Below are 27,065 nucleotides of genomic sequence, written 5' to 3'. Positions count from 1 at the left end.
AATATCCAAAATTTATAAAAGAACTTATACAACTTCAACACCAAAAAAATAAAAATAAAAAACCCATACAATCCAATCAAAAATGGGCAAAGGACCTGAATAGACAGTTTTCCAAAGAGGACCCACAGTTGGCTATTAGACATAGAAAAAGATGCTCAACATCACTAATCATGAGAAAAATGCAAATTAAAACCACAATGACATATCACTTCACACCTGTCAGAATGGTTATCAATAAATTAACCAACAACAAAGGTTGGTGAGGTTGTGGAGAAAAAGGAACCCTCATGCACTATTGGTGGAAATGCAGATTGGTGCAATCACTATAGCAAATACTGTGGAGATGCCTGAAAAATTAAAAATGGAACTATGGTTATTTCTATTATTTGAATATTACATAATTTACCAAGTGTTTTCAAGTACTTCATCTTAGTCCAGGCTAAAGATTTAAGCTTTGGCACTATGTGGAACAAAATCCATTTGCAGAGTGGGAAAAGCGTGGGAGATATGAATTCCTGGCAATGCAACCCCAGTGAATTATCATAGAGCAGCAGATCTTGTTCAATGGGCCATATCCTTATAACTGTACTAGAGGCCTGGTGCATGAATTCATGCACCAATGGGGTCCCTCAGCCTGGCCTGCGGGATTGGGCAGAAACTAGCTCTCCAACATCCCCCAAGGGGTCCTGGATTGCGAGAGGGTGCAGGCCAGGCTAAGGGACCCCACCAGTGCTCAATCAGGGCCAGGAAGGGACGTGGAAGGTTGGCCAGCTGGGGAGGGACTGCAGGAGGGCTCCAGGGCTTGTCCAGCCCATCTTGCTCACTCCCAAATGGCCGGACCTCAGCAGCAAGCTAACCTACCAGTTGGAGTATCTGCACCCTGGTGATCAGTGCATATCATAGCAACTGATGGACTGGTCAACTATCTGCCCCTGGTGGTCATGCATGTCACAGTGAGCAGTTGAGTGGCCTTAGCATGCCATTAGCATATTATGCTTTGATTGGTTGAATGGCCAACCAGATGACCAGATACTTAGCATATTAGGCTTTTATGATACAGGATGCCATATGTTCAGGAAGTTCCAAGGGTACTGAGTTATAATTTGTCAATCAGAACAAACCAAATGTTAATGTATATTAACTATACTAATTATTAGTTATTCACTATAGATTGTATTTACATTGATTTATTATAGAATTATATCATGCAAACCATGGAAATGGCAAACTGTTAGGCAAAGCTAATGCACAGATAGTTATTCAAATTGTATCTTGAAGTCATAAGATAAACACCCATTTTGGCCAAGTAAAAAAATAAGGTAACAATTATGCCACAGAGGAATGTGATATATCCGTGTCTATGGAACTAAAAGTCCACTCAGAGAATGGGGGAATGTACTTTTACTGCGCCAGAGAGCTATAACTTATGCCCAACAAGGAGAAACAATGGCTCTTAAGTCACCTGTTTTGTTTTGTTTTTTACTCTATCCACAATGACATTTTCTTACTCTTATAACAGAAATCACATTTTTTGTGTCATTCAGGGAACTAGGAATAAGTTGGGGAAATCTAGATCAAGAAAAAGGGAATGGAGTAATATAACAGAGAGGCAGACCCTATTGTAAAAGAACATGAATGTTATCATCAAAAGACCCAAGTTCAAGCTCTAGTTCAAATTCTTATTGACTGTAAGACCTTAGACAAGTAACTTATGCTCTCCAAATTTTAGTTCACTCATCTCCAAATTGAAATATAGTAGTCCCCCTCGTATCCACAATTTGCTTTTCGTGGCTTCAGTTACCTACAGTCAACCATGAACTGAAAATATTAAATGGAAAGTTCCACAAAAAAGTAATTCGTAAGTCCTAAACTGCAGGCCATTCTAAGTATTGTGATGAAATCTTGCACCAGTCTGCTCCATTCTGCCTGGCAAGTGAAGCTTTGTCCAGTGTGTCCACCCTGTATACTCTCCATTAGTCACTTAGTTATCAGGTCAACTGTGGAGGTGGCATAGTGCTTGTGTTCAAATAACCCATATTTTACTTAATAATGGTCCCAAAGTGAAAGAGTAGTGATGCTGGCAATTAGAATATGGCAAAGAGAAGCCATAAAGTGCTTCCTTTAAGTGAAAAGGTACGTTTGTACTATATAGAAAACACATAGTATACATAGGGTTCAGTACTAGCCCCAGTATCAGGCACCTTCTGGGGATCTTGGAATGTCTCCAACAGATAAGGGGGGACATCTGTAATAAGGTTGTTAGGAGAATTCATTGTAACAATGAAGGTAAAGTTCCTGCCATCTAGGAAACATGTGTTACATAATAGCAAGTAAATGGCTTCCAATCCCAAATCTGAGGACACCAGACGCAAATCAAACGCCAAAATCCAGTGAATCACCAAACCTATTAAGAAAAGACTTATATTGTTCATTTGTTCAATCACACAAAAAAAGGATTATGCACTTTCTCTGAGCCAGGCACCTACAGAGCCATGCAATCCCTGACTGCCACCAGTTCAGGCTTGTGGGACAGGGAGCTATCATATAGATAGATAGATAGATAGATAGATAGATAGATAGATAGATAGATAGATTTTTTACAGACAGGAAGGGAGAGGGATAGAGAGTTAGAAACATCAATGAGAGAAACCTCGATCAGCTGCCTCCTGTACACCTCCTACTGGGGATGTGCCCGCAACCAAGGCACATGCCCTTGATGGAATCGAACCTGGGACCTTTGAGTCTGCAGGCCGACCCTCTATCCACTGAGCTAAACAGGTTAGGGCCAGAGAGCTATCTTAACACACAGAAGCCATGAAACGTTCTATAGGTGTTTTGAGATAAGCAAATCTCTTCTATCCTTTGCATCCTTCTTTTTTGAACACAGACCCCTAAAGTGTGAGAACTTGAAATCCCGCCTTCAAACCCAGCTTCCTGGGCCCGTCTCAGCTCCCTGTCATTGTGTGTGTAAGTAATTGCGTGTGGCTTAGTCAGGCGGCCTGGATTCTGGGAGTCAGGGAAATTATGCATAGATCTGCCATTAACACTAATGGGGGGTTACACGCACAAATCCTCCACACACCGAGGAAGGAATAGACTCTTCTCATTCATACATAATAGATCTGTGGGAAAATTAGCATGTTCGCTTTTAGGAGCTGAACTCTGAAGATGTACCTTTTATGGGAAATATGTAAATAAGGAGAGAGGATACACTGAAGGACAAGTGCTGTAATGTGCAGCTTTTCTGATGCCTGAGCACCTTGTCAATTTCGCTGCTGCACAAAGTAGGATGAGGCCGGCCTCTGCGGAGATTCCTCAGCCCATGCATCTCCCCGGTGTGTTACCGAGTTTCCTTCGGCAGAGCTTACTTTGCCAAATTTACCATTTCTCCTAGGGAAGGGGCAGCCCGGCAGTGCAATCGATCAGTCAGCAAGGAAGTTCTATTAAGAACATTTTCCATGAAAGTGTTTCTTTGTTTCCTCGGGAGCTATTATTAGCCTGCCATATCGTTTAAGCTGTCTTCGAAATGAGGACATATGGTATTCATGGTTGAGGCGCTGACCCTTCCAGTCAGATGGAGTCACCCCTAAAGGCCACAGAGATCTGTCACGCTGGGTTTTATCTGCAAAAGGGAGGGAACGCCTTCCCTGTGTCTTCCCCTTTTCTGCCTCAGCACATAGAGGAAGGCAATTATCTCCCTCCAGCTTCTCTATCAACCTTTTCTTAGCTCCTCCCCACCAGCATAGCTGCTACACTGACATTCATTGGGCCACATGTCAGTGGCGGGCAAGGTCATGACAGAGAAAGGTGGTGCCCAACCACGTGGATGAGGGCACTCCCTTCCCACACTGACACATTTCTCAGGCCGCCCAAGGCCAACCTCTTTCCTCCATCGCAGAGTCCAGCCCCCTCCCTGTGCTTGCACCCAAGGGCACATCCCCTGCCCCCTGTGCCCTCGGGCATTGCACCCCAGGCAGGGCTACCCTGCAGGCCCAGCCTTCCTCCTAGCTATCGGCTCTAGATCCCTGACCAACCATTGGTTGGCTACGTGGACCTGGAATTTGCTCTGTGTGATGTATGGTTGAGTAGGAGGGTGGAACAGGAACCTTTATTGGGGAGTCCAATCCTACTGTACTGGAGATGGTAGTTATGACAGTCGAATTCAGGTTTTCCTTGATTCTAATAAAAGCCACTACCTTATGTAAATAACTTCCTAAGTGTGTCCAAAAAGGAAGTGGTTTTTAAGTACCAAACACCACCCTGAATGCCTACCAGTTAAAAATGCTAATAATTATTACAGTGCCTGGTGTAGTTAATCATTCACTCATTCATCAGTTTGGGAACACTTCCTAATTCCAGGCATGGCTAAGGACAGAAATACTCCCAGGAAAATAAGCAACACCTTCTTATTGAGGAGTGGGCAATCTATCGGATAAGAATTAGAAGCAAAGGGAAATTTCCAGATAGTGTGACAATATGATGATAGCACAGGTGAGATGAGGTACCAAAATAAAGGCATTAACCCAGGCTTGGACGCTGTTTGTGCCATCTTTCACTGCACAAAACTCTTGAGAAATGCTGAACAGGAAGCAACCAAAACCAGAGTCAGCCACCAAGAAATAATTGTAGGTATATGACATTCAAAATGTGCCTAAGTTAGGGGGTGGGTTAACTCCTGAAACCCATTCTAGAACTGAGAAATTCTTTGGGGGAAGAGATGTTTTTACTTTAACATATTACATCAAACTTGGGCAGACAATCACAAGTTTACATTCTTCCTTACTTTGTCAATGTCCTTAAGACTTTGACCACTAACACAGAGATCCTATCCACTAACACAGGAAGTCCTATCACTGGAGAGAATGAATTGAACCAGCTGTGTCCAAAGGGTGGAGCACTCGTTTTAACTCTGGAGCATGCATCTGTCAAGCAGGAATGACCAGAAGATTCCCAGCCAGGGGCCAGGCAGCCACCGGAAGCTGAGGTCACGCAGAAAGGATGGTAGGAGATGTGTTTGAATGTGGTGCTTTACTTGATCCAGGACCACTGTGATCTGACCAAAATAGACCCTATCCTGCAGATCCCCCAAAAGCGTGCCCTGTGGCAAGGATAGATCAATAAGTATATAGGCAGATAGGAGCAGCTCTTTCCCCTGTGAAGTGCAGGATTTATCACCACCAAGACATTTCCAGAATTCTCAATCTCAAGTCTACAATCCCGTCATGCCACCCCCGTGCTGTAAAAGGGGCCACCAATCCCCCAATTCCACTGAAATGTCCATGATCTGCACAGCAATGTGGCACCTGCAGACACACACAGCACCCTCTATTTATGGAGTTCCAGGGACATCTGGTCTTGGTTCCAGTACTGCCTCGTGAAATCACAGCCAAGGAGAAACCCGGGCTACCAGCTTTAAGGTCATTGTTCTTTTAAAAAAATCTAAGGACTCAAATTTTTTTCGAAATAATTCTTTGCATTTTCCAGAAAATGGACGTGCCATGGGATGGATAGGAGAAAAAGAAACAAAAGGCAAACCTCAAAGCAACTACTGCAATTAGAATAAAACTGAGGATCTGATAACATGGGGACACCCATCCTCCCATTAGTCAAAGAGAAAGGATTTAAGTGCCACTCTGATAAGTTTCTCCTATCAGATGTACACCATGGATGTTGACATTTTTATAAGGAAATCAATTCAAAGCCTAGAATTATATATTTTATGTAGCTTAAAATCTTAATTAGAATGTTTTTGCTGCTATCAATTTTTATCCTGAATGACAGCATTTGGAAGGAGAGAGTTAAAGAAAAAAAAAAAACAAAAAACTGAGAAAGATTGAACTGGCGTTGCACATGCAAATGAATGCATTATGGTGGTGGGATTTTTTTCCACTGAATAAATTTCCATTTACATCAGTTAGATCTAATGTAATTCTGTAACCAATGAAACTTAAATATATACATATTTTGTCAGGAAAGCCCTCACAGCTATAACCTTTTGATTAAGATCTGTTGTAAAACTTAGAATAAATTCCGGTCAATCAACTTTAGATTTGACAACTTTTATTACTCATTTACCCAGAAGTACACTTTAACTGCTATTTTACCAACACTAAATAGAAGAAGTCTCCTCCAGTTTTCCTTCTAATTCTCTAGATTTTATAACAATTCCCATAAACTGAAGAAATTTTATAAACTCCCATCATAAAAAATGAATAATGTAAATTGCCTGTTCTTGGCCAAGGACATGCTTATGTATATGTGATACATGGCTACTATATACATTTTCCCACTGGACTAAGAATCAATCACAACATTAAAAGAGTGGGGAAAATTGGTGAAGAAATAACTTATTTTAGGTTAGACAGTCACCTACTCTTCTGTCTCCGGCTCGTGTTAGTCATTGCCAGACTAGTAAACGTGGTCCTAAGCATTTGGCTTGGTCACCAAAGGAGGTGCTGAAGATTAGCATGCAAGTGAGACAGCTCAGGAATAAGCCACAGCGGCAGTGCTAATGTTCTGAGTGATCTTCCACTGTAATTACAATTTGTTTCATCAGAGTCATTACACATGGCAAATTAGTGAAGCTGAGATCAGGGGGCTTTGCATGGCAGAACTGTGACAAGATTATAAAAGAGTAATGCGATACGAAGTTATCAAATTTAGGGGAAAGATCTCATTTAAAGACAGGTTAACAATAACCATTTGTTGAGTGCCGTGTGCAACTATGTCAACTGAACTCTTAATTCTCCCAACAGCCTTACACAGTAGGCTTTTCATTTTCCATGTGACAGATGAGAAATCAAAGGGTGGAGAGGAAAATTCCATGGATAACTCCCACGGTTTGCAGGTCGCAGAGGTAGGGAATAAGCTCAGATTGGTTTGATAATGCAGTCCATCCAAAGGAAATCAGGAAAGAAATTAATATTATCAGCAAAAATCACAAGATTACCTTTAGCAACATGAGTCAGAAAGAACAATGCAAAGAACTTTCAAACAAGTACACTGAAATCATCTTTAAAGATATACAAATTAGAACAATTATATTACTATCAACCTAATGATGTTTTGGTATTTATAAGGATCTTTTGCCTTGAATGGCTAACACCTAATGATTCAATTACAAAATTACATCAAATAGCTAACGGCAGTTATACCTAATATTTTATTGGATGTTACCATCTAAAAAAAACCTTTTCTTACACATTGATTGTCTCATCTGATACTTACACAAGGGTGAGATTCAAATCGTGGCATGAATCACACAGGATGCCCCCCCAAAAAAAAGAAAAAGAAAAGAAAAAAAGAATTGACACCAGTAGTTCTCAAATTTTAATGTGTTAGAATCTCCTGTGTTCCTCAAAATACAGATTGTGAGGTCCCTGCCCCCAAAAGCTTAACCTTATTTTTCTGTGTGGTTTTGCAGTGGGTGGGCCTATGAATCTGTATTTTTTGGCATTCAGTGATTTAGAAATGTGGGGAAGGGAAAGGAATCCCAGTCGTACTTGAGAACTACTGATGGGTATCAGAAGGTGAAAGGCACAAACTAACCCCACACTCTGTATGCTATAGTCCCCATGGGGGAAACCAAAGGGAGGTTGGGGGTCCCTCCCACCACCTTAAGGAAGTGGCCACTGTCCTTAGTGCAGCGCTATTTTCACAAGAGCTGACCTCAAGCAGCAAATAATCTGTGCATATGCGTTTGCCTTAGTCCCCAAAGTTCGCATCCCATCTTTTGACTCCTCCAGGCTTTTTATTCCCAATACCCACTCAATCCCTTTCCCTTGTTATTTTCCCAATCTTCCTTTCTATTCTCCAGGCTTTCTAAGCCTTCAGTGGAACCCCACCCATTTGAAAAGGCCTTGCCATTTCATTGGGTCTTTTTTAAACTCTTTTAATAATGTTTTGTACTTTTCAGTATATAGTAGGTCCTTCACATCCTTTGTCAAGTTTACTCCTCTGTGTTTAATCTGTTTGTTTTCATTACAAGAAGAATTTTTTAATTTCTTTTTCTGAAATTTTAGTGATAGTATATAGGAATGCAGTGGATTTTTGTACATAATAGATGCTCAGTAAATGTTATTAAGAGAAAGCCATAAAGGGGAAATATATCTCTTTAGAAAAAAAAAGAGAAAGCCACATCAAGGAAATTAACCGAACAGCAAGTTGGAGGGTAGAGTGGGGAGGCACCCATCACTGCAGCCCATCTCTTAGCTTCTGCACTTGTCTTTTCCCCTTTTTACACAACAGGAACAAGATAGACATTTTCTCCTACACACCTGTTATAATGAAATCCATAGGCTGAACATGCAACATCTTTGAACTTTCATGAGGCTCTTTAAACATTATATGAACATTATTTGCTGTGTGTGTGTGTGTGTGTGTGTGTGTGTGTGTGTGTATGTGTGTGTTTAGAAGGAAACGCTGTCCTTTCCTGTCTGTGGACAGGCTTTACCCAGACACGCTAGAAAGAAGGGCTGGAGAACCATGAACTCCCACCGTGTGTGCGATGGCTGTGTGGGTGTGATCGGCTGCGCCTTCCTTCACCACAGAGAGGCCAGGGCAGGACGTGCCACGATGGCGCGGTGTAGGGTCATTCCTGCACTCTCGGGCACACGTGGTGTTTTCCAGGCGCTCTACCATCGCCCTTTATCACCCCCATGGCACCTCCAGGAAGGGAGGCAGCAGCAGCACCCTGGCCGCAGGAGTGGGATTTCAAACCCAGAGGGAAAGAGAAAGGTCATGCCAAGTCCGTGCTGAGCCATCTCCTTCCGCCAGAAGTTCAGGGTCTGTTCCTTCCAAAGCCTCTGCAGACATCTGGGTGGGGAAGTACCCGGGATGAGCCACAAGAAGTCAATTCAACCTGGTTATTTCAGGAGAAAAAGCGAATGGAAACTGAACTTTGAACTCTCCCCTGAAGAACTAAAAGCCACGCTTAGATTACACACGGAAGTCATTCACAACGTATGTCTACATGATTAATCACCAATATCTGTGCTGCTTTGTGAGCTGTGTTGCAGTTGCCCGTGTCCAGTGGGCAGGCAGGGGAGCAGGGCCGCAGGTCCTGCAGGAGCCTCACTGTTCTTAGGACCACCGCTCTGCATTCCGCAAGGTGATGGATGGGGTGTGAAGTGTATTTACATGGTTCTATAACTTGGAACACAAAGCAATGAATTCTGCCTCACCTCTGCCTCTCCCTCCCCCAAACACAGAAAGACAAAAGCAATGCAAAATTTAACCTGTTGGATTCACTAGTGAAACAGACTTGGGTTTGCAAACTCAAAGAACTGGGCAGGGTTGCCTCCCTCTCTGCTGCAAGAAAGACAGAAGGGAGGTGGAGAGATGAAGGTGAGAGAAAGCCTCACATCTAGTTAAGAGTGTGGGTCTGGCAATAACCAACCATAAGCATAGTCCCTGCACCAGCAACATCAGCATCACCAGGGAGCTTGTTAGAAATGCTAAACACTGGCTCCCACCCGCAGATTCTCTGAGTGTGGCATCTGGGAATCTGTGTTTAATAAGTGTGCCATGTGCTAAAGGCTGAGAAGCACTGGCCCTGGGCTGGGACAGATTGGGCTTCATCACGTTTGGGCTACATGACCTTAGATGAGTTACGTAACCTCTCCAGATCTCCTTTGTAAACTAGGTATAATGGTAGTGCCCACTTCATTGGGCTGTTGTATGGCAAGGATTATCTATAATAATAAAAGCATAATATGCAAATCGACCGAATGGCCAAACAGCAGAACGACCGTCTGGACAACCTTCCAGACGACCATCTGAGACCAAGCTATGACACCCACTGGCACCAGGTCAACCAAGGTGGGTGCGATGCGATTGGTCGGGGGCCCAGCCATTGCCCCATGATTGCCCCACAGAGGGAGTCCGGAGCCACCAACCAGTGGGCTGTGGCGGGTGGGTGGGGCCTCCCTTTTCAAGGGAAGCCCAGGTCCCGGGTGCCAGAGGGAAGCTGGTGCCTGCAGCCGGGGGAAGGAAGGCCTACTCTTGCAGGAATTTTGTGCATCGGGCCTCTAGTATAACATAATGTATGTCAAGCACTTTAATCAGGATCTGACACATCATTAGCCCTCATTAAAGTATGCAGAAAACATACAGACAACCTCTTCTCACGTCCTTATATCTCACTTCCACCCAAGGCTCATATTCCCAACTACCTTCCAAGGTTAACTCTTGGCCCTCAGTCAACTCTAACTCGCAAGAAACTCTTGGATCCTGCATAAGCCATTCAAAACCCATTCACTCACGGATCACAGGCAACCCAGAGGCATTGTGCTTTAGTCACCCGCCAACTCCCTGCACCCTTCAGCAGCTCTGGACTCAGCGGTGGATTCTGCCAGTCTTAGCTTGAGATGGCAGGTAGGAGGTGGGCCCCTGATATGTATTCCCAAGAATACAGAGACTTCCAAGGAATCGCCTACGAAGTCTGGAGGTACTTGTGGAGATAGTAGGCTGGATCTCACTTCTTATTTTAGATTAATAAATGTTGAGTCAATAAATGACTGTCCTTCAACTTGGAAAATACAGTCACTGGTTATGGTGTCAGGAGACTGGACTGGGTTTCTTCTCTCCATTTATTGCAGAGATTTTTTTATGGCTCATTGACCCACTTAGAGGTGCCAGGGCAGCTTGGTTACTGTGGCATCCTGCCAGTGTTACATGTGTGCCAAACAAGCTCCTTCCCAGATAAAAACCATCACAATTTTTAACACAACTTTTTAAAGTACTTTGAATCATTCCTAAGAAATGCATTACAGAAAAACAACGAAAGGTTCATGTAGCCATGGATTCATTTAGTCTATTGTTAGAGAAAGTGAAAGTCAAATCTTAAGACAAATGAGCCTGGTGATCATGAACGCTGAGGGTGTGTGTGTGTGTGTGTGTGTGTGTGTGTAAATGAAGGAAGGCAGCCAGGAAGGAAAAATACAGATTCTAACAGTATAGAGGAAATATACAGGGTGGGACAAAAGTAAGTTTACCATTGTTCATATGGAAAATAATACAATAATTAATACATAATACTGTACAGGAATAAACTCTGTGTTTCCTGTACTCACAACTGTAACCCTACTTTTGCCCCACTCTGTATAGATATGCAATGATATGCAAAAAAAGATGAGACTTTTTTCCTTTCCTTCTTTTCAGTCCTGCCAAGGACAAGCAGTGCTCCACGCCAACATTTCTCAAACTATCTGTGGTAAAGGACAGGTTTTGGTTCTTATGGTTTTGTTTTTGCATTTCCTATTGGTCATGGGCCAACACTATAAACGCTATCAAATGAATCCTTTAAAACACAAAATAAAATAAAAGCACATAAAGTATACGGCACTGTCCTCGCAGAGAAATCTGTTCCCAAGCTTGCACCAAGGAAAGAACTAGACATGCAACAACCACTTCAAAATGGTTGTTACCTAGCCGAGGCTACCAAGGCAGCAAAGAATATGGGACAGTTGCCCAAAGCTGTGGGTGACAGTGGTCACAGAGTACAAGGCTCCCAGCTCTCAGGCCCTGCCAGGCTGCCCAGCGTCCTGGGACTAGCCTGTTGCTATCACTAAGGTAGGTGCCTGCTGGATCCCACAGCAGCTCAGCAGAGGCCTAGCAAAGGCAAGCCTCCTACTTACTCCCACTTCCCCTTTATTCTGGTTGAACATACCATCAAGATCACACAGGGTCCTATCTGGTTTGGCTCAGTGGATAGAGCATCGGCCTGCAGGCTGAAGGGTCCCAGGTTCGATTCTGGTCAAGGGCATGTACCTTGGTTATGGGCACATCCCCAGTAGGGGGTGTGCAGGAGGCAGCTGGTCGATGTTTCTCTCTCATCGATGTTTCTAACTCTCTATCCCTCTCCCTTCCTCTCTGTAAAAAATCAATAAAATATATATATTTTAAAAAGATCACACAGGGTCCTAGCTGATTTGGCTCAGTGGATAGAGCATTGGCCTGAGGACTAAAGGGTCCCAGGTTCGATTCTAGTCAAGGGCACATGTTGGGTTGCAGGCTCAGACCCCAGTGGGGGCCATGCAGGAGGCAGCCGATCAATGATTCTCTCTTATCATTGATGTTCTTTCTCTCCCTCTTCTTTCGTCTCTGAAATCAATAAAAATATATTTTTTAAAAAACAGTGGGGATTCGGATTGAGCATACATATTTGTTATTTATTTTCTCTCTTAATTATACTCATTTCTCTAATCTTGTGCTAACAGTGCTTGCAAAAAGTAGGGACTGAACAAAGTGGGCTTGCTGAAAAATGTGAAGTCCTTCTTGTGGCAAGGACATGGCTATCAAAGGAGAAAAGCAATGCCTGGGAAATATTAACAGAAGAGGGACTTTGAGACCATTCTGAATCCATAATTATTGACATGGCTTAATTACTGATTTGGATCTGGGGGGCGGAGGGGAAGATTAACCTAATACTCTAACTCTCATTTTTACCAGAGAAATCTTTTTTTTTCCTCTCGATGCCCTGACATCCCTTCTTCCTGCCATTGGTGGGGCTGCTCATTTGCCTCCACTTCTGCTTCTACCCAATAGCATCATTTTATTCCTCAGATGGAGCCTGCATACAGCTTCTGCCCACCACTCTCCCTTCCTTTGGGGCTTACTGTCTCTGTTCATGGCCTGGGGTTTTTCTTCTCCCAAGTATGTCTATTAAAAAGTATAACATGTGGATAAAAAGTAAATAAATATGGTAGTAGTGATAATAATGTGATATCTTTGAGAAGTCTCCCTTGATTCAATGAGCTACCTCAGATTCCAAAGAACAATAATGTCTCACTCAGAGCCCACCAGGTATAAATATATTTTATAAAACTGTCTTCATCACCATAACTGGCTTGCTCAGTGGTTAGAGCATCCGCCTGAGGACTGAAGGGTTGCAGGTTCGATTCCCATCAAGGGCACATACCTCAGTTGCAGGCTCGATCCCTGTCCCCCATCGAGACGCATGCGGGAGAAAACCAATTGATGTGTCTCTCTCACACCAATGTTTCTCTCTCTCGGATGAGGATTAACAAAAATTAAAATTGTCCTCATCTGCTCAGAACATAAGCTTTATTCATTAGCTTGACCCTTGCTGACGATAACAATCTTGGTTAATTCCTGTGCCTTCTGATTGGATTGTCATGACTGCTGCTTGGCCCTTGGTGCACACACAGGGCCCTCAGGTAGCATCCTCCCTACTTACAGGAACAGCTGCCAAGTCAGGCAGAACCAGGTTCAAGCCCTGGGTTCAGCCCTCAGCAGCAGCATGACCTTGCACAGGTGGCTCAGAGTCGTGGAGACATAGTTTACTCATCTATAAACTGGACATAATGATAGCACCTATCCCAGAGGATTTTTGTGAGGATTAAACAAGATGGTGTATATAAAGAAGTTAGAACAGTGCCTGGGACATAGTAAACACTAGATAAAAGTTAGCTATTATTGTCATCTGTCCTCCTGTACAAGATCCAGACTGCATCCTGTAATGGGTAACAACAACATTGGAAGAAATTGAGCTTAAGAATAAAGTATAAATGCATATTACAGTCGGCTACTATAAGCCTGCTCATTCACTCAGCACATGATTATTCAAGGCCTACTTAGTGCTGGTGACAATGTTAGGTTAATAAGCAGAGTTCTCTAATAAGAAGCTGACAACATATTGGAAGAAGCAGACCCATAAAAACAAAATATCAGTTCTTATAACAGTTCCTGTATAATGTTTGCTAACTAAACAAAGATGTAAGGGTATGTGCCATCCCTGGGAGACCCGATTGCTTATGAAAACCTACCTGAAGGCATGGCCCCTGAGCCCTGGCTCAGCTTAGAGGGAAAGTGCAGAAGGGTGAGGAAGGGGCCGTGGCTTCCCTGAGGCCTGGACCAAAAGATCCAGAGCCGGGAAATGTCTGTCAATAGTAGTTGCCATGGCTGATCCACTAGCACACACCCAGAAAGGCAACCAACAAGACACAGAGAATCCCTCCTTTAAATTAACTTCTCATCGCATCTTTCTGCAGGGTGTGCGCAGCCGCGGCAGGGGCCTGGGCCGGGGCTCCCCTCTCCACAGTTGTTTATAAAATTGAAAAGGGGAGAGCCGCATTGGTCTCTGGTAAGTCTTCTCCTCTTCAGTCTGGAGCGTCTAGTCCATCATCTCCAAGCAAACCATTCTGCGTGTTCTCTTGAAGAAACAGCCTCTGTCACCAGCAGGCTCACATGCTACGGGTACAGGATAAAGGAGACTGTCACAGCTAAGGTGGAGCCGTTCTCTTCCCTTCCCCCCACCCCTTTTCTTTCTTTTGTTTTTGGATTGTTTTTTTAAATGCTTTTTTTTTAAGGCAGCAGAAAAGGCTCTTCTTTCCAGAGAACGTTTCTGGTTCGAGGGAGGGTTAAATAAACAGATGATAACAACACCAATCAGCCCTCTTTGCTTACAGCCTGCGGAGTCAATCCGCCTCCTGGCTGCGGAGCTACCAACCAGCAAAGGCAAACTAATTAGACACAGACAAACACTTAGGCAATCACACCTTGTGAATGTAAGCGTCTTCCTGTCACTTGGCAAGTCTCTCAGCTGCCTCTGAGCGTGAGACAACAAATCCCCTGCAAACAAGTTCCTCGCTCTCCCGTTAGTGAGACCTAACGGATCACAATGGCTGGAGGTGAAAGGTGGCAGTCTCGTCAGGTAATGACATCTCCAGCAGCCCATATTAAAACAGCGGCACTTGTTTAGACTAGCCTATTTGCACCTACCTACAGAGGGCCTTTTTAATGTAATTATTAGCCTCTGCCGCCCTGCTTAGGATTTGAAAATATCGTTCATTTTCATCTTGCTGCAGCTACCGCTGCTACCTCCTACTCAGCCTCACTCACCTCCTCTTCCCACAACTAAGCGCAGAAACAGGCAAGAGCTGAAAGAGCTGAATTAACAAGAACAAGTTGGCAGGTGAGCTATGTGACAAAACACACACACACACACACACACACACACACACACACACAAACTAAGAGATTTGACAATATATTCTAATCACTACCTGTCTGTGGAAATCTTGAAAAAATCTAAATGGCTTTCCTTAGAGAGACCAAAAAGCTATTGCAATAATTGACCAAACCTGGAGTTGTCAAAGCAAAGAGGTTACAGTATAATAATAGTGTGCAGCCAATAAACAACTGTATGTTGCTTTTAAAAAAATAGGAAGTGGCTAGAATCTATTGACAAGCTGGCTCAGGAGTCCTGATAACTGCTCATCATAGTGCAGAATTTGGCCTTTGACGTTTTAAGTAGCTGGAAGGGATGGTCCCACCTGACCCCACTCTGTATTATACAAACAGATGCATCACGATGTAAAAGTTTGCCTGATATATTACAGACCTGTAGGTCAAAGACCAGCATTTCTAAGTCCCCCAAACGGCTCCCGTCTCTGCCGATAAGTATCCAGGTCATGTTCGAGCAGAGCAGTGAGGCATTTCATCCACCCACTCTTCATTGTTAAGCATCTGCTGTTGCTTGAAGCTGTGTTCACTTCAAAATAACGCAGTTGACTTCCTGTCGAGATGGTTTTCAGTCTGGCTTCTGAAACCTTATTGGTGCTCTGGTTGCACCGTTCATGATGGCGGTCACCTGTAATGGTTCTCAGCACGAAGAGACACTAGCTTAGACTGTTATTAAGGAGAGACTTTTGTATGAAAGAATGCACTTCTTCCTATATTTTTCCTTTTGTCTCTCTCTTCACCTTTATCTTCTTCCCAGCCACCCCGCAGTGGAAGAGGCAGATTTTATAGAAGTCATCTTCCAGGAGAGTAATTAGGGCCACAGCAGCTCCAGAAAAATGGAATAGTCTGGGATAAATCTCCAGGGGAGAGAAGAAGAAAAGACCACCTGTGAGGACAGTGTCTAGAAGGGCGCATTTATTCCACATGTGTTGACCTACCACTTTATTCTAGGGACTGTGTGGATAATTGGGGTAAGAAGAAAATGGGAATGATTCAATCTACTAAGTCAAGAGGGCCAGAAGATGGCCTGGCTGGTGTGGCTCAGTGATTCAGCATCGACCTATGAACTAAGAGGTCACAGTTTGATTCCCGCTCCGGGCACATGCCTGAGTTGTGGATTCGATTCCCTGTAGGGGGCATGCAGGAGGCAGCTGATCGATGATGTTTCTCATCAGTGTTTCTATTTCTCTATCCCTCTCCCTTCCTCTCTCTCTAAAAATCAATAAAAACATTTTTTTTAAAAGAGGGCAAGTAGATAAACACTGTTCTCACCTCCTCTCACCACCACATCAAAATTACAACTAAACTGTAGAGCAACCATCATTGAGAACGGCCTGAAGTCTAGCTTAACAGAAGTTCTATAACTAAGGAAATACCGAAGAAGCCAAATCCAGGCTGGCAGGAGGGGCCAAGATTCAGAATGAACTGGTCCCATACCACATGTGGCAGTTCTGCTCTCTAGCTCTCTGTTTAAAGCATGCACAGAGGACCTCTGTACCAAGATGGTGGCACAAAGCAGTGCCTGCAATGCCCACCCAGCCCCTCAACTTCTGATAGAAATAATCAGGGAGGTTCACCAAAGAGCAAACATTGGTAACAGCCCTGGAAGCTCAGCGTGATGGGCAATCATGGGTCAAGGGGAAGGTTGAACTAACTGCAACTATAAATGGGGATAGGCTGAAAACCACATTCTTAGAATACACACACACACACACACACACACACACACACACACCACCTTCTGAATCCAAACAGTATGGAGGACCTTGAAAGTGACAGAAAAAGACTTTGATGCAAAGGAGAAGGCCACCCCTCGGCGGCCCTGGAACTGTTTTCTGAGCTGCCCTAGCAGCTCCTGCCTTTGCACAGCCATTCAAAAGATAGCAGCATGGTAGTATCAGGGTAGGTGGCCATACTTTGCATCTTGAGATATAGCATCTCCTGCCGAATATGTATTATAAGCAAGCGAGGATTCAGGAAGAGTTGCGGAGAGGGGCACTGCCTCCTCCTCACCCTCCAGCATAGTCACACTCTGTGTGTGTGCACACACACACACAAACACACACACACAACCTTAGGACTGAGCACTCACACCAACAGATATGCCCTAGTTACTTGAGTCAATCAATGGAAAATCCCATCACAGGGGTCAGAGACCCAAGCCACTAGGACCTCAAAAGTTCTGGAAACCACAGATTGGAGGAAAAGATGGTCAGCTGATGAAACGCTGCACAGTGTTGGTCTCTGTGTTCACCAGGCAGTAATTCCCCAACATTTTGGAATGAGCCAAGGCCAGGGACAGGATATTGTAAAGGCTGAGAAAGCGTCAGCCCTGATTCACTTGTTAATTAGCCTAAGGAAGCTGCCACCCTTTCCTCCTCTGGAGCTCAGGCTGTTGCCCTAAGGTCAGCTGGCCTTTGCCAGCATCAGACAACCAACCAAAGGGCAGCCTGGCCTCAGGACACTTTCAGAGCACCGTTCCAAAGCCCCCTTGGGTCAGCCCAGCCAGTGCTCTGTGTACACGAACTCTGAATTTAAAGCTCCGACCAGAAGCACGGCTAAAGTATATGATGAGGCAGAAAGAAAAATATGGTCATTGCATATTGCTTCAGAAAGTGCAGTATCTTTTAGAAATGTGTCCATCAAAAAGCCACTTAAAAGTGTCTGTAGCTGGGGTTACAAACTCAAATACCTTTGGAGTCCAGGAGCATAACTTAGCTGTGAGCTGTGTGAGTCAGTGAGGGGGCAGAGTCATAGGAGTGGTAAAGCAGTGAAATTTCTCCAGGTGCCTCTACAGCCAGATTTGCCTTCCGTCCTACCCATTTCTGTCTCATGGCTTACAGGGTTAACCTTGACTATCTCTAAAGTGCAGGTGTCTGAAAGGATACATTCCCAAATGCTACAGCGTGGCCAGACTCTAACTATAAAAGATATACTAGGAGCAGATGCCAGGATCCTCCTTATATTTTTAACTTCCCCTTCAGAATAAGAGTAGGAAATACCAGTGACAAATGCTTGACCCAATTGATGCTATGATTTCGTCAGGGAAAGGTGGTCTCACCTGGGGAGAAGAGGGACTTGTGCGGCATCCAGGGCTCCATATGGCCCCTCAGCCGGGAGTGCCATTAGAGCACATCAAACGCATTACCTTCTCTCAAAGAGCTGGCCGGGGGCCTTCTCATCCCATCGCACCACCTGTCCCCCTTCCCTTCTCTGTCACAGGCCTCCTTCCTCTCTTGACACCGCACTATGGCTGGCAAGCTTGGCTCTTGTCAGTCACAGCGGAGGCGGGGAGGTGTTGAGATATCAGGGGACAGCCGGCCTGACCAGCGCTGGGCACCCCTCAGCTCTCTCTGGAGGGAAGTCAGCTGTCCCTCCGGGAGAGGGTCTGAGGTATCACTGGTTCAGAACCCAAAGCTCAGTAAGGAGTTTTCATTCTTTCACGAGCCACCAGGCTGCACAGAGATGGGGGAAGCCCAGCCCATAGATGTGTGGGCAGGGTTGGGGTTCCCCGGGCTCATCGGGACCTTGGACAGTGCAAAGCAGGGGGCCCTGCACTTGGCTCATGTCCAGACGGAAATATTTTGCATCTGCTTATGAACTTGGGTTTGGGGGACAGAAAAAATCCTTTTGTTAAAACAGGGTAACTCAAGAATGAGAAACCGAGTGCGGACGGTAAAGATGAAAAGCCCACCCTCCTTCTAGCTCTGCCTGGAGTCAGTGATGTCTTTCAGAACAGCTTTCTGAAGCCCCATCCGGAATGTCCAAACGGAAGACAGGCACATTCTGCTTTTACATCATGACCTCTCCCTCATTTACATTCATTATTTCTTCCCAGTGGAGCTCTCTGAGTAAATCTGTCACTCCTCCAGCCAGCCTTCCCCAGCAGCACAGCGCTGCCCGCCTCCGTGGCTGCGGAGAGACGCAGCAGGGCTCTTCCTGGTACACGGCGCTCAGGACTGTGGCTCCCGGTTTAAATTGAAGAATGGAAGCACCTTTGTCTCTGAGGTGGCTCAGTAGGGAGAAGACAAATCCTAACCACACTGCCCTTGTGCTTTTAAAGACTCTCCGTCCTGTTAAACATGCACAGCACATTCCAGATCCGCAGAGTAAGTGCTCAACAAATATTGTAGATTGATTAATTGATCAAGTCTCTTTTCTCCCAGCCCACGTCCAGAGGTTCTCCTTAAAGGATTTGCTGCTCTCCGAGAACACCTGCCTCAGAAAGCCCTGCTTTAAGGGAGAACACACCGAGAAGAAACGGCGGCCCAGCAAGCAGCCAACGGAAGGCATGACTCGAAAATGACCAGAGGCCTCGAAAACCCAATTTCACTTTTATTCAGTAACTTCACTTTTTTAAAGATGAATCATTGATGTGGAAAGAGAACTTTAACTTACTCTGAATTCACCCACAGCCCCTCCTGGCGGGGGGGATGTGAGACCTTCCTAAACATGTAGCGTTGGAGTTTCACACGCCATGGTTTGCGACTTCCATTGCCAGCCCTTTCTTGTCACAAGTTGAGGGTTGTGGTCATTGATATTACCAATTTGCCCTTCAGTTTTCCAGATTCTTGTGGTCACTTAGGGATTGAGGTATTGGCCTGTATTATATGGTGGCAATAGGGAAAATGGAAACTTAACTACTAACAAAATACAGTTAAAGCTGAACACTTTGGCTTTAAATACATTTCCTTTTCAACTGGAATGCCCCCTCTTGCCTCTCTGCCCTATAAACATCTCAAAGTATTGATATCTTAACTGTCTTCCCAACCCCTTCTCAAACGTATCCTCCTCCACAGGGTTGCTTCTCTCCATCAGATGTGACTTCCTCCTCCAACTGTGGTGGCAGGCTGCCAGGATCTAATCCTGGTTCTACACCATCTTGACTCTTGCACCCTGAGAAAGTTATTTGAACTCTATGTGCCCAATTTCCTCATCTGTAAAATCCTATATAATAAAGAGCTAATATGCTAATGGTCGTGACGCCCTCATGTTGTAACGACAGATCAGCAGGAGGCTGCGTGAGAGGCAGGCGCGCGCAGGTGGGCAGGGTTGCATGCGCGGCGAGGTGCACACAGGTGGGTGGGAAGTTGATGCTGCATCCCTGCCCAGGGCCGGCCGGGGACGTGACGCTGCATCCCTGAACGGTGCTGGTCAGGGACGTGACCCTGTTTCCCCCGCCAGTGGGGCTTGATGCGGGTGAGGCCAGCCAGGTCTGGGTCTCATCCAATGGCAGTGGGACATCTCCTGAGGGGTCCCAGATTGCAAGAGGGTGCAGGCTGGGCTAAGGGACCCCCCCCCATGCACGAATTTTGTGCACCGGGCCTCTAGTGGGGATAATAAGACAGCCTACTTCAAAGGACTGTGAGAATCACATAATCCCATTGATGGAAAATGCTTTGGACTGTATCTGGCATGCGCACACTGATGAAGCTACGTGCTATTACATTGGCTATTAGCAATGAACACTAATAGAGCTCTTATTTCTCTAAAAGAGCTTGCTTGACTTCCTTATATGAATGGTAGCTTGCCCTTCTGCCACTTTTCACTTCTCTCGTTTGTTCAGAGAGGGCACTTGTCTCCCACAGCCAGGAGGGTTTTAGAGGAGCTCAGGGTCAGTTGGAGCCCCGTCTTAGAGTAAGATGCTTGGGAGGGGGAACACGGTCTCTTACCTCGGTGGCTGGTTCAGATATATGTGCAATAAATACACACTGCAATCAAGCACGTGAGGTTTCCACAGGGCCAAGCGTCTGCCTAGCTCTGAGAATATACTTGTTGACTTTTGGTTGACGTAACCTGATACCAAAAGGAAGAATCCAAGTGTCTCTATACCAGTATGGAAAGCACATATCTTTGAAAGTATCCACATACATCATAAACAAGATAGAACACAAAGTCATATTTTGCCTTCCGGTACCCTGACAAGACTGAAAAAGTCAGACAGCACATTAAAACTTTTCCCACCGTGCAGAGCTGTCATCGGCACGTCCCCACCTTCCCGGTGACACACAAATGCTGCAGCAGATGCCAGAAACGTCGGCGACCAGAGCAAGGACAGTGCCCTGCCCGTAGTTAGTAGTTACTATATTTATTCTCACTCTGATCCGCTGTCAGCTCAGTCCCCGCAGATCCACGGCTGTATTGGGAGATACGATTGTGAGTCTTCATTTGGCTTGCAATCTCTATTTTCACAATGTTCTCTTGTGAATGCAAGTTAAACCTCATGGTTTCCTTTCTTTAGTGTTCCCAGTCATTCTGTGCAGTCAGCATGGACCTTTTCTACATCCCTTTGTGCTGTTAGAATTTCCCCCCAAGAACTCCTTCAGTGGTCGGCAAACTGCAGCTCACAAGCCACATGCGGCTCTTTGGCCCCTTGAGTGTGGCTCTTCCTAAGCCTTAGGAGTACCCTAATTAAGTTAATAACAATATACCTACCTATATTGTTTAAGTTTAAAAAATTTGGCTCTCAAAAGAAATTTCAATCGTTGTACTGTTGATATTTGGCTCTGTTGACTAATGAGTTTGCCGACCACTGCTCAGTGCCCCTTTCTGATGCTCCTATTCTATTACTTGGCCATTTTAAGCTGCTATGTTCGGTCTCTAAAGAAACAAACCTTCTGGGCTCCTCGGTGTGAACATCCAGGGAGCTCTTTGGAATGTGATTCATGTCTCACTGGGTCCTGGTGGGATGCAGAGACCCACTCAGATGGGCTTCTGAAGAACAGTAAAGAAGAACTATTCACAGAGCAGGGTCCGGTGATCTAACGAGGGGTAGTGGGTGTCCAGGACTAGAAATACTGCGAAGCCATTGCCACTGTGGGCCTGAAGGAGAAAGGGAAGACAATAGTGTTACTGGAGCTTGGGGAGAACTGAAGCCGCAGATGAGGGGCCAGCCCGCAGGAGCTGTCGTCTGGAGAGACACAGCTCTGCCAGGCAGGGAGGGGGCAGCTGCCTGGAACCCTGTGCAGCCAAGAAAAGGACAGAGAATGAATCTCACAGGTGAGGTAGGGTAGGGAAGAGCAAATGGAGAAAAACCAGCACAATGTATGTGAAAGCGCATGTTACCCAAACCTGTAAATGAAACTGTACCCTGTCCCCCTGCACACCACAGTCAGACTCCATCCACGAAGCACACCTTCCAAGGAAGTCTGAGGCCCTTCCTACTTGTTGGGCTCTAACTGGTCTTTATTGGTGTTGCTAGAAAAGAGAGGTCATTTTATCGTCTAAAGAAGGAAAGTAATGGAACCTTTCCTGTGATTGTCATTCTCTCAGATGTTCCTAAGATTTATGCAACATCACTCTCTTTTGGTTGTAGAAATACATTAAGAAATAAAATTTTCTCTTTTTCAGTTAACAATACCTGGAATAAAAACAGCAATTAATGGGGTATCCACAGATTGTGCTTTAAAAAAAAATGTGTTCCAATTCTAGGTACAATGCAATGTTCTAAACTCTGAATGCTCATCAGTATCACTGTCAGACCTTGTATCTAGCATAGATTCCTGCAACTTGCCCCAGAGATTCTCAACCAAGAGTCATTAATTAAAATTATTGCCCGGCCAGTATAGCTCAGTGGTTGAGCATTGACCTATGAACCAGGAGGTCATGATTCGATTCCTGGTCAAGGCACATGCCCATGGTTGTGAGCTCGATCCCCTGTGAGGAGTGTACAGCAGGAAGCTAATCAATGCTGTTTCTCTCTCATTGATGTTTCCATCTCTCTATCCCTCTCCCTCTTTCTCTAAAAATCAATGAAAAACATTTTTAATTTAAAAAATTAAATTATGGAAGAAAAAGTCAGAAAATGGCGACCAGGAGGAAGGTAGGGAGGGAGAGAGTGTGAGAGTGCAAGGAAGTGATAGAGGAGTGTGTGGACGTGTGTGGTGAGTGTGTACGAGCTAGGGACAGTTAGACTCTGCAGGTCTTCTAAGGGGCTGCTAAACCCGGCAGTCTTAGGCGGAGGAGTCCCGCTCCTGGCGCGGACACTCCTGGGCGGCCAGCAAAGGCACAGCGACCACGCCATCTTGGGAAACAGAGCTGCTTGAGACTAGGATCCTGGCCTCAGCACCACCCAGTCTGATCTCAGAAGCATACCAGGACCCTGCAGCTACTGGGGACAGAGACCTGCGACCACAGCTACAGACCTTCGGACACCAAAAGTTCAGAAATCCATGCAGCAGATCCGTGAGTACCAGAGCCCATCCCCCCTTCCCCCGGCTTGCGGGCAGCGCCAGAGTAACTAACTGATAGACCTACCCCTTGCCGGGGCCTCAGCACTGCAGGAACTTTGGCCTGGAAGTGCGAGAGCACCTTGGAACTGATCCTACGCGCACTGCGGGCTTCGGAGCCCTGGGCTGGGAGCATAAGCGTGCGCACCACCAGGAACTGATCCTGCGCGCACTGCTGGCATCGGAGCCCTGGGCTGGGAGCAATCGCGCGAACGGGAGTTTGTCCGCCTAGCACAGGCCCAGGGACCCTGTTTCTCAGGGCAGGAGGCAGCACCAAGCACCAGTGACTTGACTGTGTTTCTTATCACCTGCGCCTGAGATCCTGATTTCCTGTGCATTCATACTAAGAGCCAGTGAATCCAATTCCTGGTGCAAGGGCACACAGGGACCCTGATTCTCAAGGTGAGGTCGCGCGAAGCAACAGAGTCTCTGATACTGGACTCTTGGGGAACTCTGACTCCTGGCGCAAGCTAGGGGGCTCTGCTCTGGTTTTCAACAAGCTCCAGGGGGGCCTCTATTTCAGCACAGTGCAGGCAGGGTCCCTAATTCTAAGGGCACGTGCGAGGCCACATTGAGTGTTGGCAACACTGACACAGAGCGAGCCTGGTTCCCACCAACCAACAACAACCACACATCTTAGTGTCAGAGCTCTTCAGTGACACTAGGGTGGTGGGAACCTCCCACTGCACACGGCCCAGGCCCACGCAACTCGACCTTTGAACCATCAGGAGATAATCAGAATGAAGAGACGACACAACACCCAGAGGAAAGACAATGAGGAATCACCAAGAAAGGAAATTAATGAAGTTGAAGCATGCAACATGACAGAAAAAGAATTCAGAATAATGGTTGTACAATTCATTCACCGGATGGATGAGAAAATCAACAACCTATGCAAGAATCAGGAAGAAATGAAAAGTGATATAGCTACAATCAAAAACACCATGGAAAGTTTCAACAGCAGACTAGAAGAAGCAGAAGACCGAACTAGTGAGTTAGAAGATAAGGCAGAGAAACAAGCTCAATCTGAACAGCAACTGGAGAAAAAAATTAAAAAACAGGAGGAGAGCCTAAGGGAGCTTCGGGACAACATGAAACGAAGTAACATACGCATAATAGGGCTGCAAGAAGGACAAGAAGAGCAGCAAGGATTAGAAAATCTATTTGAAGAAATAATGACAGAAAACTTCCCAGATATGGGGAAGAAAAAAGTTACACAAGTACAGAGAGTCCCAGGCAAGATGAACACCAAAAGACCCACACCAAGACACGTCATAATAACGATGGCAAATGTACAAGACAAAGAGAGAATCTTAAAGGCTGCAAGAGAGAAACAGAGAGTTACCTACAAAGGATCCCCCATCAGATTATCAAACGATTTCTCAACAGAAACACATCAGGCCAGAAAAGAATGGATGGAAATTTACAAAGTGATGCAAAGCAAAGGACTGAATCCAAGAATACTCTATCCAGCAAGGCTATCATTCAAAATTGAAGGGGAAATAATAAGCTTCACAGACAAAAAAGGGCTAAGGGAGTTCATCACCACCAAGCCAACAATGCAAGAAATGCTAAAGGGACTGGTGTAAAAAGAAGAAATTAAAAGCCCAGAAAGAAAGCAGCCACAAAAAAATAGAAATGGCTACAAACAAGTACCTTTCAATAATAACTTTAAATGTAAATGGACTAAATGGTCCAATCAAAAGACATCGAGTGGCTGAATGGATAAAAAAAACATGACCCATACATTTGCTGTCTACAAGAGACCCACCTCATTAGAAGGGACTCACACAGACTGAAAGTGAAGGGATGGAAAAATATCTTTCAGGCAAATGGAAATGAAAAAAAAAGCTGGGGTAGCAATACTTAGATCCGACAAAATAGACCTCAAAGTGAAGGCCATAACAAGAGATAAGGAAGGCCACTTCATAATACTAAAGGGATCAATACAACAAGAGGATATAACCCTGATAAACATATATGCACCCAATGCAGGAGCACCCACATACATAAGAAAACTCCTGGAAGATATCAGGGGAGAGATCGACAATACAATCATAGTAGGGGACTTTAATACACCACTGACATCACTGGATAAATCCGCTAGACAAAAACTCAGCAAAGAAACAGCAATCCTAAATGACTCACTAGATCAGATGGACTTAATTGACATCTTCAGAACACTTCACCCCAAAGCCATGGAATATACATTCCTCTCAGGTGCTCATGGGACATATTCAAAAATAGACCACATATTGGGTCACAAGCAAAGTCTCCACAAATTCAAGAAGATTGAAATCATAAAAAGCATCTTCTCAGACCACGATGGCATAATGTTAGAAATAAACTACAATAAAAACAACCCAAAATACTCAAACACTTGGAAGCTGAATAGCATGTTATTAAATATTGATTGGGTTACCAATGACATCAAAGAAGAAATTAAAAACATCCTGGACACTAATGACAATGAAAACACAACAATCCAAAACCTATGGGACACAATGAAAGCAGTCCTGAGAGGGAAGTTTATAGCTCTACAGGCCTATCTCAAAAAACAAGAAAAAATGGTAGTTAATCATCTAACTCTACAACTCAAAGAATTAGAAAGAGAGCAACAAGAAAACCCCAGAGTGAGCAGAAGGAAGGAGATAATAAAGATTAGAGCAGAAATCAATGAAATAGAGACCAAAAAAACAATACAGAAAATCAATGAAACCAAGAGCTGGTTCTTTGAAAGGATAAACAAGATTGACAAACCCCTAGCCAGGCTCACCAAGAAGCAAAGAGAGAGGTCCCAAATAAACCAAATCAGAAATGATAGAGGCGAAATAACAACAGACCCCACAGAAATACAAATGATTGTTAAACAATACTACGGACAACTCTACTCCAACAAACTAGACAACCTGGAGGAAATGGACAAATTCCTAGAAAAATACAACATTCCAAAACTCAATCAGGAAGAAACTAAAAATCTCAATAGGCCAATAACGATGGAAGAAATTGAAGCAGTTATCAAAAAGCTTCCAGCAAACAAAAGCCCAGGACCAGACGGCTTCTCGGGGAGTTTTACCAAACTTTCAAGGAAGAACTAAAACCTATCCTCCTCAGATTACTACAAAAAGTTCAAGAGGATGGAACACTTCCAAACACATTCTATGAAGCTAGCATCACCCTAATACCAAAACCAGGTAAAGACAACACAATGAAAGAGAATTACAGGCCAATATCCCTCATGAACATAGATGCCAAAATCCTCAACAAAATCTTAGCAAATCGGATCCAGCAGTACATCAGAAGGATCATACACCATGACCAAGTAGGATTTATCCCAGGGATGCAAGGATGGTACAACATCCGTAAATCAATAAACGTAATACATCACATAAACAAATTGAAAGAAAAAAACCACATGGTCATATCAATTGATGCAGAAAAAGCATTCGACAAAATCCAACACCCATTTTTGATAAAAACTCTCAGCAAAGTGGGAATAGAAGGATCATACCTCAACATAATAAAAGCCATATATGACAGGCCCACAGCCAACATCATACTCAATGGTCAAAAACTAACACCATTTCCCCTAAGAACAGGAACAAGACAGGGATGCCCACTCTCACCACTCCTGTTCAACATAGTCCTGGAAGTATTAGCCATTGCAGTTAGACAAGAAGAAGAAATAAAAGGCATCCAAATTGGAAAAGAGGAAGTAAAACTGTCCTTATTTGCAGACGACATGATATTATACATACAAAACCCTAGAGACTCCATCAAAAAACTACTAGACTTAATACATGCACATTTGGCAAAGTAGCAGGATACAAAATTAACCCCAAGAAATCCGAG

Source organism: Myotis lucifugus, unplaced genomic scaffold (assembly GCF_000147115.1).
Source record: "Myotis lucifugus unplaced genomic scaffold, Myoluc2.0 scaffold_110, whole genome shotgun sequence".
Taxonomy (NCBI): domain Eukaryota; kingdom Metazoa; phylum Chordata; class Mammalia; order Chiroptera; family Vespertilionidae; genus Myotis; species Myotis lucifugus.
Note: the sequence above shows the minus strand (reverse complement) of the source record.